Source organism: Mustela lutreola, chromosome 1, assembly GCF_030435805.1.
Source record: "Mustela lutreola isolate mMusLut2 chromosome 1, mMusLut2.pri, whole genome shotgun sequence".
In the NCBI taxonomy this organism is placed as follows: domain Eukaryota; kingdom Metazoa; phylum Chordata; class Mammalia; order Carnivora; family Mustelidae; genus Mustela; species Mustela lutreola.
Window position 1 is genome coordinate 89,780,185 of NC_081290.1, and position 16,299 is coordinate 89,796,483.

Genomic DNA, 16,299 nt, shown 5'->3' on the forward strand with positions numbered 1-16,299 from the left:
CCTCCCTTGATATATGGTCTGACCTTCTGTTCCCAGTGTCATCATCATCATCTTTTTATAACCTTTAGCAGCAGAATATAGATCATCTGTAGAACATAGAGGAGGGTTTGCTGTCAGACATGGCTGGTTTGGGGTGACTGAGGATGCATGTAGTGTGTTTTGCTGTTGCTATCATTGAAGGTGAAATGTTTAGGTCTGTGCCTGGCAGGCAGCTCTGTAATTTATCATCCGATTTCCTCTGCTACAGTGACAGGGATGGCACTCTGTGGGTCAGCCGAAATAGTAGAGTACATTCTCCTGTTGGTTTATAGCTTCTTAGGGTCATTGAGAGCTGGGGTTAATTCCGCAAGGGAATCCATGCACTGTGACATAAATTCCATCAGTTGTTCATAAATTATGAAAGAAATTCTAGGAACTGCTTTTGGGGTTTTAAAGCTCTGGGCCAGAAGGTTAATTACTTGCCTACAGTTCCAACCAACTTTTCGTGTTAATAGATACCGGCTGTGTTGGCCCTTCTGTTCTAGGCTTGCTTGCACACTATTGTTTGGCTATAGTAATAAATCATTGTCTTAAGAAATAGTTAATTTTTTTTTAGTAAATATGTGTGATCAGCTTAGAAATAAAGAATAAGTATAGTATAATTTGGTTATATTTGGATTTTAGCCATTGTTTTTCTAATTCTTTTTCTAAAGGAATTTATTCATTCTTCTTAGAATATTTGTTCAAAATTATAAAAATGGTAGCTATAATTATAAACAACAATAAGACAATATGACAATTATTAATAAATAAAAATAGACAATTACCAAAGTTATTGTGAACACAAATGAAAATTTAATGCATGTTTATCACATTTTTATAAGATAACTTGCCTGTATTGAGAGGAAGCTTATTTTGCTATATTTATTTTCTAAATGGTTAATTACTAACATTAGGTCATATTGAATGGTCTCTTACCTGCGGATAAACTAAGAATTCACAGAAGAGTTGAGTGTAGAATCTTCACAGAGTGTAGAATCTGATGATAGTCTCAGCATCACACTTTCAGAGCCTTACATTTTCCCTAAGAAGTCATTTGTAAAGTCTTGAACTATATGATTTTTGTTCTTCATGTTATTTTTACATTTAAGATAATTTTTGAACACTGATCACATCAGTGTGAATGTAGTGTTTCTTTCCTATTCTTTTTTCTCTTTCTGTACTTTGCTCCCCTGGTTGATTTGGGAGGTTAGTGACAAGTGCATATAACAACTTAAAAGAGAGAGAGGGAAAATATACGTTTTGATTTTCATTGACAGTATTATAATTTACTTTTAAGTATTTTTTTCAAAAATATCAAAGACCCTAGTTTCTAATGCAAAAGCTATAATGGTTATGTCAGGGTTTGTCAGAGGGTGGATAGAGGCACAGAGGGAAGAGTGAGGGAGTGACATTGGTCTTAGAATGTAGTATTATGAACCAAATGAAGTAGTGAAATAAAGACTCTAAAAAGAGGGATCATTTAGAATATATTAGTGTTGGAATAGCACTAAATTCATATCTTTCAAAAGTTTCCCTGAAGGTAAATGAGCTAAATGTTCCAACAAAAGACTCAGGGTATCAGATTGTATAAAAAGACAAGACCCATCGATATGCTGTCCACAAGAGACTCATTTTAGACCCAAAGACACCTCCCAATTGAAAGTGAGGGGTGGAAAACAATTTACCATGCTGATAGGCATCAAAAGAAAGCTGGGGTGGCAATCCTTATATCAGACAACTAGATTTTAAACCAAAGATTATAATAAGAGATGAGGAAGAACACTATATCATACTTAAAGGGTCTATCCAACAAGAAGATCTAACAATTGGAAATATGTATGCCTCTAACATGGGAGCAGCCAATTATATAAACAAATGAATAACAATATCAAAGAAACACATTAACAGTAACACAGTAATAGTAGATGACTTTAACCCCCATCACTTAAATGGACAGATCATCTAAGCAAAATATCGACAAGGAAGTAAAGGCTTTAAATGACACACTGGACTAGATAGATATCAAGACATATTCATAACATTCCATCAAAAAGACACATTCTTCTATATTGCACATGGAATATACTCCAGAAGAGATCACATCCTGGGTTGCAAATGAGGTCTCAACCAGTACCAAAAGATTGGGATCATTCGCTGCATGTTTTTGGACCACAGTGCTTTGAAACTAGAACTCAGTCACAAGTAGAAAGTTGGAAAGAACTCAAATATGTGGAGGCTAAGGAGCATCCTACTAAAGAATGAATGGGTCAACCAGGAAATTAAAGAATTAATAAAATACATGGAAACAAATGAAAATGAAAACAGAACTGTTCAAAATCCTTGGAATGCAGCTAAGGCGATCCTAAGAGGAAAGTACATAGCAATACAAACCTTTCTCAAGAAACAAGAAATACAAACCTTTCTCAAGAAACAAGTCTCAAATACACAACCCAACCATTCACTAAAGGAGCTAAAGAAAGAACAGCAAAGAAAGCCTAAACCCAGCAGGAGAAGAGAAATCATAAAGATCAAAGCAGAAATCAAAGAGCTATAAACCACAAGAACAGTAGAACAGATCAATAAAAATGGGAGGTGGTTCTTTGAAAGAATTAATAAGATTGATAAACCCCTGGCTGGACTGACAAAAAACAAAAGAGAATGTACGCAAATTAATAAAATCATGACTGAAAGAGGAGAGATCACAACCAACACGAAAGAAATACAAACAATTATAAGAACATATTTTGAGCTACTCTATACCAGTAAATTCGATAATATGGAAGAAATGAATGCATTCCTAGGCACATTAAACTGCCAAAAATGAACCAGGAAGAAATGGAAGACCCATAAGCAGTAACGAAATTGAAGCAGTCATCAAAAATCTCCCAACAGGCCAGAGCCCAGGGCCAGACGGCTTCCCAGGGGAATTCTACCAAACATTTAAAGAAGAATTTATACCTAGTCTTTTGAAACTGTTCCAAAAAATAGAAATGGATGGAAAACTTTCAAAATCGTTTCATGAGGCCAGCATTATCTTGATCCCCAAACTAGACAAAGACCCCTTTAAAAAGGAGAATTACAGACCAATATCCCTGGTGAACATGGATGCAAAAATTATCACCAAAATACTAGCCAGTAGGATCCAACAGTACATTACAAGGATTATCCACCAAAACCAAGTGGGATTTATTCATGGGCTGCAAGGTTGGTTCAACATCTGCAAATCAATCAATGTGATACAATACATTAATAAAAGAAAGAACAAGAACCATATGATACTCTCAATATATGCAGAAAAAGGCATTTGACAAAGTACAGCATCCTTTCTTGATCAAAATTCTCCACAGTGTAGAGATATAGGGTATATACATCAATATCATTAAAGCCATCTGTGAAAAAAACCACAGTGAATATCATACTTAATGGAGAAAAACTGAGAGCTTTCCCCCCAAGGTCAGGAACACAACAGAGATGTCCACGATCACCACTGCTATTCAACATAATATTAGAAGTCCTAGCCTCAGCAATCAGACAGTAAAAAGAAATAAAAAGCATCCGAATCAGCGAAGAAAGAAGTCAAACTCTCACTCTTTGCAGATGATATGATACTTTATGTGGAAAACTAGAAAGACTTCACCCCAAAACTGCTAGAACTCATACAGGAATTCAGTAAAGTGTCAGGACCTAAAATCAATGCACGGAAATCAGTTGCATTTCTATACACCAACAGCAAGACAGAAGAAAGAGAAATTAAGGAGTTGATCCCATTTACATTGCACCCAGAACCATAAGATACCTAGGAATAAACCTAACCAAAGAGGTAAAGAATCTGTACTCAGAAAACTATAGAATACACCTGAAAGAAATTGAGGAAGACACAAAGCAATGGAAAAATGTTCCATGCTCATGGATTGGAAAAAAAAATATTGTGAAGATGTCTATGCTACCTAAAGCAGTCTACACATTTAATGCAATTCCTATCAAAATACCATCAACTTTCTTCAAAGAAATGGAACAAATAATCCTAAAATTTGTGTGGAACTAGAAAAGACCCCAAATAGCTACGGGAACATTGAAAAAGAAAGCCGAAGCTAGTGGCATCGCAATTCTGGATTTCAAACTCCATTACAAAGCTGTCATCATCAAGACAGTATGGTACTGGCACAAAAACAGATACATAGATCAATGGAACAGAATAGAGGGCCCAGACATAGACCCTCAACTCTGTGGTCATCTAATCTTCGACAAAGCAGGAAAGAATGTCCAATGGTAAAAAGACAATCTCTCCAACAAATGGTGTTGGGGAAATTGGACAGCCACATGCAGAAAAATGAAATTGGACCATTTACTTACACCACACACAAAAATAGACTCAAAATGGATTAAAGACCTCAATGTGAGAAAGGAATCCATCAAAATCCTTGAGGAAAACACAGAAAACACCTCTTTGACTTAAGCTGCAGCAACTTCTTCCTAGGAACATCGCCAAAGACAAGGGAAGCAAGAGCAAAAATGAACTATTGGGACTTCATCAATATCAAAAGCTTTTGCGCAGCAAAGGAAACAGTTAACAAAACCGAAAGACAACTGACAGAATGGGAGAAGATATTTGCAAATGACATATCAGATAAAGGGCTAGTATCCAAAATCTATAAAGAATTTATCAAACTCAACACCCAAAGAACAAATAATCTAATCAAGAAATGGGCAGAAGACATGAACAGACATTTCTGCAAAGAAGATACCAAACTTTCCTCTTGTGATTGAGTTCTAGTTTCAGAGCATTGTGGTCTGAAAATATTCAGGGAATGATCCCAATATTCTGGTACCAGTTGAGACCTGATTTGTGACCCAGGATGTGATATCTTCTGTAGAATGTTCCATGTGCACTAGAGAAGAATGTGTATTTTTTGGCTTTGGGATTGAATGTTCTGAATATATCTGTGATGTCCATCTGGTCCAGTGTGTCATTTAAGGCCTTTATTTCCTTATTGATCTTTTGCTTGGATGATCTGTCCATTTCAGTGAGGGGGCTGTTAAAGTCCCCTACTATTATTGTATTACTGTTGATGTGTTTCTTTGATATTGTTATTCATTTGTTTATATAATTGGCTGCTCCCTTGTTAGGGGCATAGATATTTCCAATTGTTAGATCTTCTTGTTGGATTGATCCTTTAAGTATGATATTGTGTCCTTCCTCATCTCTTATTATAGGCTTTGGCTTAAAATCTAATTTATCTGATATAAAGATTGCGACCCCAGCTTGCTTTTGATGTCCATATGCATGGTAAATTGTTTTCCATCCCCTCACTTTCAATTAGGATGTGTCTTTGGGTCTAAAATGAGTTTCTTATAGACAGCATATCAATGGGTCTTGTTTTTATATCCATTTTGATACCCTGTGTCTTTTTTTTTTTTTAAGATTTTATTTATCTATTTGACACACACAGAGAGATCACAAGTAGGCAGAGAGACAGGCAGAGAGAAGTGGGGAAACAGGCTCCCCGCTGAGCAGAGAGCCTGACACGGGGCTCCATCCCAGGACCCTGAGACCATGACCTGAGCCGAAGGCAGAGGCTTAACACTCTGAGCCACCCAGGTGCCCCTACCCTGTGTCTTTTTATTGGGGCATTTAGCCCATTTGCATTCAGGGTAACTATTGAAAGATGTGAATTTATTTCCATTGTATTGCCTATAAGGTGATTGTTACTGTATATTGTCACTCTTCCTTTCTGGTTTACTGCTTTTAGTCTCTCTCTTTGCTTAGAGGAACATTTTCAATATTTCCTGTATGTGTTGGTTTGGTGTTTGAAAATTCCTTTAATTTTTGTTTGTCTTGGAAGCTTTTTATCTCTCCTTCTATTTTCAAAGAAAACCTAGGGGGATATAGTATTCTTGACTGCATATATTTCTCATTTAATGCTCTGAATATATCATGCCAGTTCTTTCTGGCCTGCCAGGTCTCTGTGGATAAGTCCGCTGCCAATCTAATATTTCTACCATTGTATGTTATGGACTTGTCCCAAGCTGCTTTCAGGATTTTCTCTTTGTCACTAAAAATTGTAAGTTTTACTTTTAGATGACGGGGTGTGAATGTATTTTTATTGATTTTGAGGGGGGTTCTCTTGCCTCCTGGATTTTGATGCTTGTTCCCTTTGTCATATTTGGGAAATTCTGTACTATAATTTGCTCCAATATACCTTCTGCCCCCCTCTCTCTTTCTTCTTCTGGAATCCTAATTATTCTAATATTGTTTCATCTTATGGTATCACTTATCTCTCAAATTCTCCCCTTGTGATCCAGTACTTGTTTGTCTCTCTTTTGCTTAGCTTCTTTTTTCTCCATCATTTGGTCTTCTATATCACTAATTCTTCTGTCTCATTTATCCTAGCAGTAAGAGCCTCCATTTTTTATTGTGCCTCATTAATAGCTTTTTTTATTTCAACTTGGTTAGATTTTAGTACTTTTGTTTCTCCAGAAAGGGCTTTTATTTCTCCAGAAAGGGATTCTCTCATATCTTCTATGCCTTTTTCGAGCCCAGTCAGCATCTTGATAATCATCATTGTGAACTCTAGTTCTGATGTATTACCAATGTCCATATTGATTAGGTCCTTAGCCATTGGTACTGCCTCTTATTCTTTCTTTTTGTGGTGAGTTTTTCTGCCTTGTCATTTCATCCAGAGAGGAATATATGAATGAGAGAATAAAATACTAAAAGGCTGACAAAGACCCCAGAAAAATGTATGTTAACCAAATCTGAAGAGACCCCAAAACTGGGGGGAGAAGAAAGTGGGAAAAATAATAATGAAAAAATTAAAAATATTTATAAAATATGTATGGATATATTTTAGACTGTTGGATAGAACAGAGCTGCCCACTTGATTTTGAGTGTATTCTGTTCTCTTAGAAGAAAGTATCTCCCCAAATTTTAAAGAACAAAAAACACATATATACAACAATAAGGGTAAACACAATGAAGGGATGGAATACGATTGTAAAGATAAAAATTAAAGAAAGATTCTAAGAAAGAATTGATAAGTTGGCTGGAAAAAGAAAAAAAGAAGAAAGAAAAAGGAAAAAAAAGGAGAGAATGTGATCAGGCTGAAGACTAGAACAAAGCCATGTGCTAGATTTACGGTATATTTTGATGTATTAGAAGAAATTGTATCCCTAAATTTTAAAGAAAAAGAAGTATATGTATATCAAAAATAAGGTTAAACACAATAAAGGGATAAACTATGTGTATAATAATGAAAATTTAAAAAGTTTTTTTTTAAGGTATTTTTAAGATAAACTATTTAAAAAAATACATTGAAAGAGGAAAGAGGAAAAGTTAAAAAAATAGAATAAGAAAAAAATAAAATTAAAAATATTTAACTTTGCAAGACTAAAGGGGAAAAAGCTGTGAATTCTGTATGTGGTTTTCCCCAGCTCTGGCATTCCACAGTTTTCATTAATCGGTGAACTTGGTCTTGGCTGGATGTTCTTGCTGATCTTCTGGTTGAGGGCCCTGTTGCAGTGATTCTCAAATGTCTTCGCCTGAGGCAGAATTGCACTCCCCTTGCTCAGGGCCAGGCTAAGTAATCTGAGTGGGTTCACTCTCAGAGCTTTTGTTCCCTGAACACTTTCCATTCAGCTTTGGAGAATGGGAATGAAGATGGTGGCCTCCCAGTCTCTGGCCTGGAAGAGCCAAAAGCTCAGGACCCCAGTCCTCAGTGCACCCTCAAAAAAAGCAGTCAATCCCTCCGGTCTCACTGGTCTCCTGCGCACTCTGTTCTCACCCAGCCTGTGACCGAGTATTTCTGTCTCTGGCACACTGCCCCATTTGGAGTCTCCAAACCCAGCAGATTCCTGCCTTGTGCTCCTGTGCTGCTCCTCCTGGAGGAGGAAGGAGGAGTCTCTCCAGATCTGCCACTTTTGGGGTTCTCTGCTTGAAGTGCAGTGGCCCACTGTGCCTTCCATCATAGTTTAAGTTAACCCCAAGCTGAGAGCTTTCTCCTTGGCTCCTTCTCTGTAGTCAGCTTCCCCTCTCTGATACCTGGGAATTCTGGCACACTCAGACACCCCCAGTCTTTCTGTTACCTCATGGGTCCTGAGACAACACTGTCCCCACCAGGGCTCTACCTCAGCTTAGCCTCTGGGGCGATGTCCCTCAATGGAGCAGACTTCTAAAAGTTCTGATTTTGTGCTCTGCTTCTCCACCGCTTGCTGGGAGCTGCCCCCTCTGCCAACGGTCTATCTTCCAGTTGTTTCAGATTCACTTCTTCGCATATCTAACCTTTCAGAAAGTGGTCTATTTTCTGTTTCTAGAATTGCTGCTCTTCTTCTCTTATATCTCCTGTTGAGTTTGTAGGTGTTTGGAATGGCTTGATAACTATCTAGCTGAACTGCTAGGACCTTGATTTTATTTCAGTCTGCTAGTCCTCTGCCATTTTGTTTCCTCCCCCCCCCCTTTTTTTAAACTGAGTTCCTAAAAAATGGAAGTGGCCCAGTTTCATGAACTGTATCTCAGCAGCTTTATCTATTAATCCATTACTACCTAATATTATATAGCTACCTCTGTTAAATTTGGAATACCAACATTGTCCTTTAGTTTAGGAAAAGTACAAGAGTTTCCTCTGATACTAGCTTCCTCTTGCCATTGCTACCATTTTCTCCCTTGAGACCAACTTTTCTGTGTGTTGTTTTCCCACGACTCCAAAGTGTGCATCAGGGCTGGAGAAGGTTTTATTCCTTTTCTAGTTTGGAGGTAAGGAGAGTTCAGGGCTTCCTGCTGCTCAAAGTTATATACTCTTGATTGTTCCTTGCCTGCACTGTTAACAGAAAGCCCCTCCAAATGCAGCTTCTGAGAGAACTTCACCCCAGGATCACTGTTCCCAAACTATGGTCATAAATATGGGGCTAAATAAAACTTCTGGTAGAAATTCCTAAACACGGGGAACTGCTGGGTGAAAGGATTAGTTTTCCCACTGAAGTCTGACTGCCTACCAACAAAACCAAATCAGTAATTACCTTCCCTTTCTCTCCTTACCTACATTACAGTGTCCCTGTACACAGTATTAGGGAGAACTCATGTAGGAGTTTTTCTTTCTTTGTCAGAACATTAAAAACTTTGCTAGTGTATGGATCGTTCAGATGTTTCTCCTGTTTGTGAAGCAGTCCCCTTTGCTTCTGTTGGTGTGCTCATGAAGGACTTTGTGAAGATGGTGTGCTTCCTCAGACAAATCACATGTGATGGGTATCATTTATACACCTGGTCGACTGAAGCCTTGAGTCAGGAGTCTTTGACTTTCTTTTCCTAGCTAATTATATATTTCTTTTTTTTTTAAGATTTTATTTATTTATTTGACAGAGAGAGGAGAGATCACAAGTAGGCAGAGAGGCAGGCAGAGAGAAGGGGAAGCAGGCTCACCGCCTAGCAGAGAGCCCGATGCGGGGCTCGATCCCAGGACCCTGAGACCATGACCTGAGCCGAAAGGCAGAGGCTTAACCCACTGAGCCACCCAGGCGCCCCTAATTATATATTTCTAATTATTCTTTAACTCGTGTCCTTTTTTATTCTGTGTCATGTATTCTATTTTGTTTACATCTATAAAACTCAGTTTTTATTTTACCTTCAACCCATAAATAGTTATGGCTCTTTATTTGAGCTTCTTTTCAGAAGTGAGGGATGGATACTGTTAACTGTAAGATTCTTAAGGAAAAGACTGCATCTTTTACTTTACTTTTTTTTTTTTTGTAAAAAAAAAAAACCTCATAGAACCTTGCATTAAAAAAAAAAAAGACTTGATTTGTTTTGATTCAGGTGGCAAAAGTATTTTGAGAAGTAAAGATCTCCGCATTTAGTAAATTTTACTCTTTAAACTTTTAAAAATAGAGTATCTCTGTAAATACTCAAGAAGAAAATGTCAAGTTCAGACTTTGTTTTTCTTTCAAAGACAGTGTCCTTGGACTTAATTTCTTCAGATCAAGTGAGATTTTTGCAGGATTTGATTAATAGGAGAATTCTAAGAGTTACAGTGTGAGGTTCAGTGAGGTGAGTGGGCTTTCATGGCTCTTTTTGCTACAGAAGGAAAAAAGAAGTATTTCAAATGATAGAAAAGTACCAAGAAGAACTTGAGCTACTCCCATCTGTCAGGGTAGCATTTCACTTCTCTCTGTGGTGTAGTTTTAGTTTATTAGATGCTCCATAAATTGAGGGGATTGGAATGGTGGAATTGGAATGGTGAAATTGGAAAAGTGATTGGTTGATGCTTGCCCCATTACATTTTTATTTCATTTTTATTTAGAATAAGTCACTTTGATATCTTGTAACAATTTCCTTAGTCCACAAAAGCAAAACAAGCCAGTCTCATGATATTGTGGAAGACAAATTTAACGTTGTAAAGAATTTCTATATAAAGCTTGTATTTTGAAGTTCAACAACATGGAACCGTCTTACTTTTCATGAAACACACACTTTCAAGGTGAAAATTGCCTTCTCCAAAATTGATTTTTGTTGGAAAACTCAATGTAAAAAGTAAAACTCTGGCTCCAAAATATTTAAATCTTATTTAATTAATTATTTAAACATTATTTAATTTTGAGTCATTGAAAGTGAGAGTTTAATTTTATTTCATCTTAAATTACGTTTTCTGTAGTATATATCTTTTTCTCTTTTTAGAAAACTATGAGAGCTTTCTGAAATCTTACAGGTTTTAAACATGTGTTGACAAAATAAAAGTTAAAATTATTTAACTGTTTTCTGAAAATAATCCATTTTATTTTAGTCAAAATCTCTTAAAATGTTTACATTACATATCGAAGCTTTTCTGCTTGTACAAAGTCTTTCAAAGCATAGGGCTCGTTGGCATTACACTTCTCTTTTAAAATTGTGGTAAAATAAGCAGAACATAAAATTTATCATTTTAACCATTAGTCATTTTAACACTTTTTAATTTTCAAGGTTGATCATGGTCATTATTGCTAAATGTGTTGTATTCAATATGTTTAGTAGCTTGAAACAAAATTTGATCTCTGATCCCCTTTATAGAGTGGTCAAGTTTATTTCTTAAATCAAATCCAGGTGCTAATTTAATAATATCAAGGTTTGCAAGATTTTGTTTTATTAATTTCATATAACATAAACATAGATCTTAAGAAAAAATTTGGGTGAAGATGTTGAACGTTGAATTAGTTTGGAGCAATAGATGGGTAGTCAATGATGCTTGGCTTTAAGATCCTTTTCTCATGGAGATGAATGCTAATGTGTACTCCCTTCATGCATTTTAAGATTCTGTTTCAAAATTAATATGTTAGTCCCTTGGTGAAGGTTAGAGTGCTTTCTGATGTCTTTAATTGAAATTATATTTCATAAAACAATGCTAACATCAATAAATCATTGTTCTAATGGCATATATTAAACTAGAATCTGCTTTTTCCAATTGTTTTTAGTTATATTTGCCACCAGATGGTTGTTGTTGTAGTGCATTTTCTTCTACAAAGACTCAAGTTGGGTAACTTGTTTTAGGGCCAGCCTGGACTCTATAAGTGTTCCATGTGGCATCCTGGTGTCCCCTCTCATTATCACTAGCTGCATCTAGAAGGCCATCTCCAGTTGTCTGGAGCTCTTTTCTGGACATTTTTCACACTCCTCCCCACACATTTCAAATACTTTTAAGCTACTCCCATCTCAGGTATGCCAGCAGTGAGAATTTGGATGCGCTTATTTCAAGCCCAGTAAGCTTAAATAATTCTAATTCAAATATGAAGAGTTAAAAAAAAAAAAAAAAGAGTGTGCTTCAGTCATATGAAGTTAACATCAAGGATTGGCATTGGTATTCACTTACTGTTTTTGCCTTTCACAACAACCTTAGCTCAGTCCTTAGACCCACTCCCTTAGAGGTCTTCCTTAAACCAACCTCCTTGTTTTATTTTCTTCATGTAGTTTATCAGTATCTGAAAATCTTGGGGTTTTTCTCTAATTTTTCTTGTCTTTCTCACTACACTAGCAAAATCGAAAACGCAGTGACTTTGTGGTCTATTTGCAGCTGCATTCCCAAAGCCCAGGACAGTAATGAGAAGAGGATATGTGCTCAAAAAATATTTAATACATGACTAAAGTAGCTTCATGGAGTATCCACTCTGGGGTATCTTTGGAAATCAACTTAAAATTAACCTTCTACAATCGCCATCAGTGCTTCTGTTTGTTCCTTGGTATGTTTGAAGAAAACACGAGTGGATTTTAATGCTTGGTGTCAGAATGTAATTTAAAGAAAAAAGCAATTGCAAAGAACTCATCTATTTTCCTTAGTTAAGTGAAAAATATTTTGCCATTATGTACACATCAGTATTATTTGTGCTACTATGGTCATTAAATTTGACTATTGGTAGTTAAATCTCATAGATATTTGCCAGTATTGTATTTACCTTCTAAATATTGAAGGTGTCTACCTATATATAGTTCTCAATACACAGCTTTATATTGTGTTAGTATTTGCATTCACTTGGGACCTGCTTTGAGACAACACACATTCCTGACCTGCCCCCTATTTTTTTTTTTTTTTATAATTTTTTATTTTTTATAAACATATATTTTTTATATACATATATTTTTATCCCCAGGTCTGTGAATCACCAGGTTTACACACTTCACAGCACTCACCAAATCACATACCCTCCCCAATGTCCATAATCCCACCCCCTTCTCCCCAACCCCCTCCCCCCGGCAACCCTCAGTTTGTTTTGTGAGATTAAGAGTCACTTATGGTTTGTCTCCCTCCCAATCCCATCTTGTTTCATTTATTCTTCTACCCACTTAAGCCTCCATGTTGCATCACCACTTCCTCATATCAGGGAGATCATATGATAGTTGTCTTTCTCTGCTTGACTTATTTCGCTAAGCATGATACGCTCTAGTTCCATCCATGTTGTTGCAAATGGCAAGATTTCATTTCTTTTGATGGCTGCATAGTATTCCATTGTGTATATATACCACATCTTCTTGATCCATTCATCTGTTGATGGACATCTAGGTTCTTTCCATAGTTTGGCTATTGTGGACATTGCTGCTATAAACATTCGGGTGCATGTGTCCCTTTGGATCACTACATTTGTATCTTTAGGGTAAATACCCAATAGTGCAATTGCTGGGTCATAGGGCAGTTCTATTTTCAACATTTTGAGGAACCTCCATGCTGTTTTCCAGAGTGGCTGCACCAGCTTGCATTCCCACCAACAGTGTAGGAGGGTTCCCCTTTCTCCGCATCCTCGCCAGCATCTGTCATTTCCTGACTTGTTGATTTTAGCCATTCTGACTGGTGTGAGGTGATATCTCATTGTGGTTTTGATTTGTATTTCCCTGATGCCGAGTGATATGGAGCACTTTTTCATGTGTCTGTTCGCCATCTGGATGTCTTCTTTGCAGAAATGTCTGTTCATGTCTTCTGCCCATTTCTTGATTGGATTATTTGTTCTTTGGGTGTTGAGTTTGCTAAGTTCTTTATAGATTCTGGACACTAGTCCTTTATCTGATATGTCGTTTGCAAATATCTTCTCCCATTCTGTCAGTTGTCTTTTGATTTTGTTAACTGTTTCCTTTGCTGTGCAAAAGCTTTTGATCTTGATGAAATCCCAGTAGTTCATTTTTTCCCTTGCTTCCCTTGCCTTTTGCGTTGTTCCTAGGAAGATGTTGCTGCGGCAGAGGTCGAAGAGGTTGCTGCCCGTGTTCTCCTCAAGGATTTTGATGGATTCCTTTCGTACATTGAGGTCCTTCATCCATTTTGAGTCTATTTTTGTGTGTGGTGTAAGGAAATGGTCCAATTTCATTTTTCTGCATGTGGCTGTCCAATTTTCCCAGCACCATTTATTGAAAAGGCTGTCTTTTTTCCAATGGACATTCTTTCCTGCTTTGTCGAAGATTAGTTGACCATAGAGTTGAGGGTCTATTTCTGGGCTCTCTATTCTGTTCCATTGATCTATGTGTCTGTTTTTGTGCCAGTACCATGCTGTCTTGATGATGACAGCTTTGTAATAGAGCTTGAAGTCCGGAATTGTGATGCCACCAACGTTGGCTTTCTTTTTCAATATCCCTTTGGCTATTCGAGGTCTTTTCTGGTTCCATATAAATTTTAGAATTATTTGTTCCATTTCTTTGAAAAAGATGGATGGTACTTTGATAGGAATTGCATTAAATGTGTAGATTGCTTTAGGTAGCATAGACATTTTCACAATATTTATTCTTCCAATCCAGGAGCATGGAACATTTTTCCATTTCTTTGTGTCTTCCTCAATTTCTTTCATGAGTACTTTATAGTTTTCTGAGTATAGATTCTGTGTCTCTTTGGTTAGGTTTATTCCTAGGTATCTTATGGTTTTGGATGCAATTGTAAATGGGATTGACTCCTTAATATCTCTTTCTTCTGTCTTGCTGTTGGTGTAGAGAAATGCAACTGATTTCTGTGCATTGATTTTATATCCTGACACTTTACTGAATTCCTGTATAAGTTCTAGCAGTTTTGGAGTGGAGTCTTTTGGGTTTTCCACATATAGTATCATATCATCTGCGAAGAGTGATAATTTGACTTCTTCTTTGCCGATTTGGATGCCTTTAATTTCCTTTTGTTGTCTGATTGCTGAGGCTAGGACCTCTAGTACGATGTTGAATAGCAGTGGTGATAATGGACATCCCTGCCGTGTTCCTGACCTTAGCGGAAAAGCTTTCAGTTTTTCTCCATTGAGAATGATATTTGCGGTGGGTTTTTCATAGATGGCTTTGATGATATTGAGGTATGTGCCCTCTATCCCTACACTTTGAAGAGTTTTGATCAGGAAGGGATGTTGTACTTTGTCAAATGCTTTTTCAGCATCTATTGAGAGTATCATATGGTTCTTGTTCTTACTTTTATTGATGTGTTGTATCACATTGACTGATTTGCGGATGTTGAACCAACCTTGCAGCCCTGGAATAAATCCCACTTGGTCGTGGTGAATAATCTTTTTAATGTACTGTTGAATCCTATTGGCTAGTATTTTGTTGAGTATTTTCGCATCTGTGTTCATCAAGGATATCGGTCTATAGCTCTCTTTTTTGGTGGGATCCTTGTCTGGTTTTGGGATCAAGGTGATGCTGGCCTCATAAAATGAGTTTGGAAGTTTTCCTTCCATTTCTATTTTTTGGAACAGTTTCAGGAGAATAGGAATTAGTTCTTCTTTAAATGTTTGGTAGAATTCCCCCGGGAAGCCGTCTGGCCCTGGGCTTTTGTTTGTTTGGAGATTTTTAATGACTGTTTCAATCTCCTTACTGGTTATGGGTCTGTTCAGGCTTTCTATTTCTTCATGGTTCAGTTGTGGTAGTTTATATGTTTCTAGGAATGCATCCATTTCTTCCAGATTGTCAAATTTGTTGGAGTAGAGTTGCTCATAGTATGTTCTTATAATAGTTTGTATTTCCTTGGTGTTAGTTGTGATCTCTCCTCTTTCATTCATGATTTTATTTATTTGGGTCCTTTCTCTTTTCTTTTTGATAAGTCGGGCCAGGGGTTTATCAATTTTATTAATTCTTTCAAAGAACCAGCTCCTAGTTTCGTTGATTTGTTCTATTGTTTTTTTGGTTTCTATTTCATTGATTTCTGCTCTGATCTTTATGATTTCTCTTCTCCTGCTGGGCTTAGGGTTTCTTTCTTGTTCTTTCTCCAGCTCCTTTAGGTGTAGGGTTAGGTTGTGTACCTGAGACCTTTCTTGTTTCTTGAGAAAGGCTTGTACCGCTATATATTTTCCTCTCAGGACTGCCTTTGTTGTGTCCCACAGATTTTGAACCGTTGTATTTTCATTATCATTTGTTTCCATGATTTTTTTCAATTCTTCTTTAATTTCCCGGTTGACCCATTCATTCTTTAGAAGGATACTGTTTAGTCTCCATGTATTTGGGTTCTTTCCAAACTTCCTTTTGTGGTTGAGTTCTAGCTTTAGAGCATTGTGGTCTGAAAATATGCAGGGAATGATCCCAATCTTTTGATACCGGTTGAGTCCTGATTTAGGACCGAGGATGTGATCTATTCTGGAGAATGTTCCATGTGCACTAGAGAAGAATGTGTATTCTGTTGCTTTGGGATGAAATATTCTGAATATATCTGTGATGTCCATCTGGTCCAGTGTGTCATTTAAGGCCTTTATTTCCTTGCTGATCTTTTGCTTGGATGACCTGTCCATTTCAGTGAGGGGAATGTTAAAGTCCCCTACTATTATTGTATTGTTGTTTATGTGTTTCTTTGATTTTGTTATTAATTGGTTTATATAGTT

The 16,299-nt window shown here is 36.9% G+C and overlaps 1 protein-coding gene across 1 annotated transcript in view; it reads left to right on the forward strand.

The window, feature by feature from the left end:
- PRDM5 (PR/SET domain 5) overlaps positions 1–16,299 on the forward strand; it is a 224,758-nt gene that overhangs the window by 155,319 nt on the left and 53,140 nt on the right. The gene's annotated exons all lie outside the window — the stretch shown is intronic.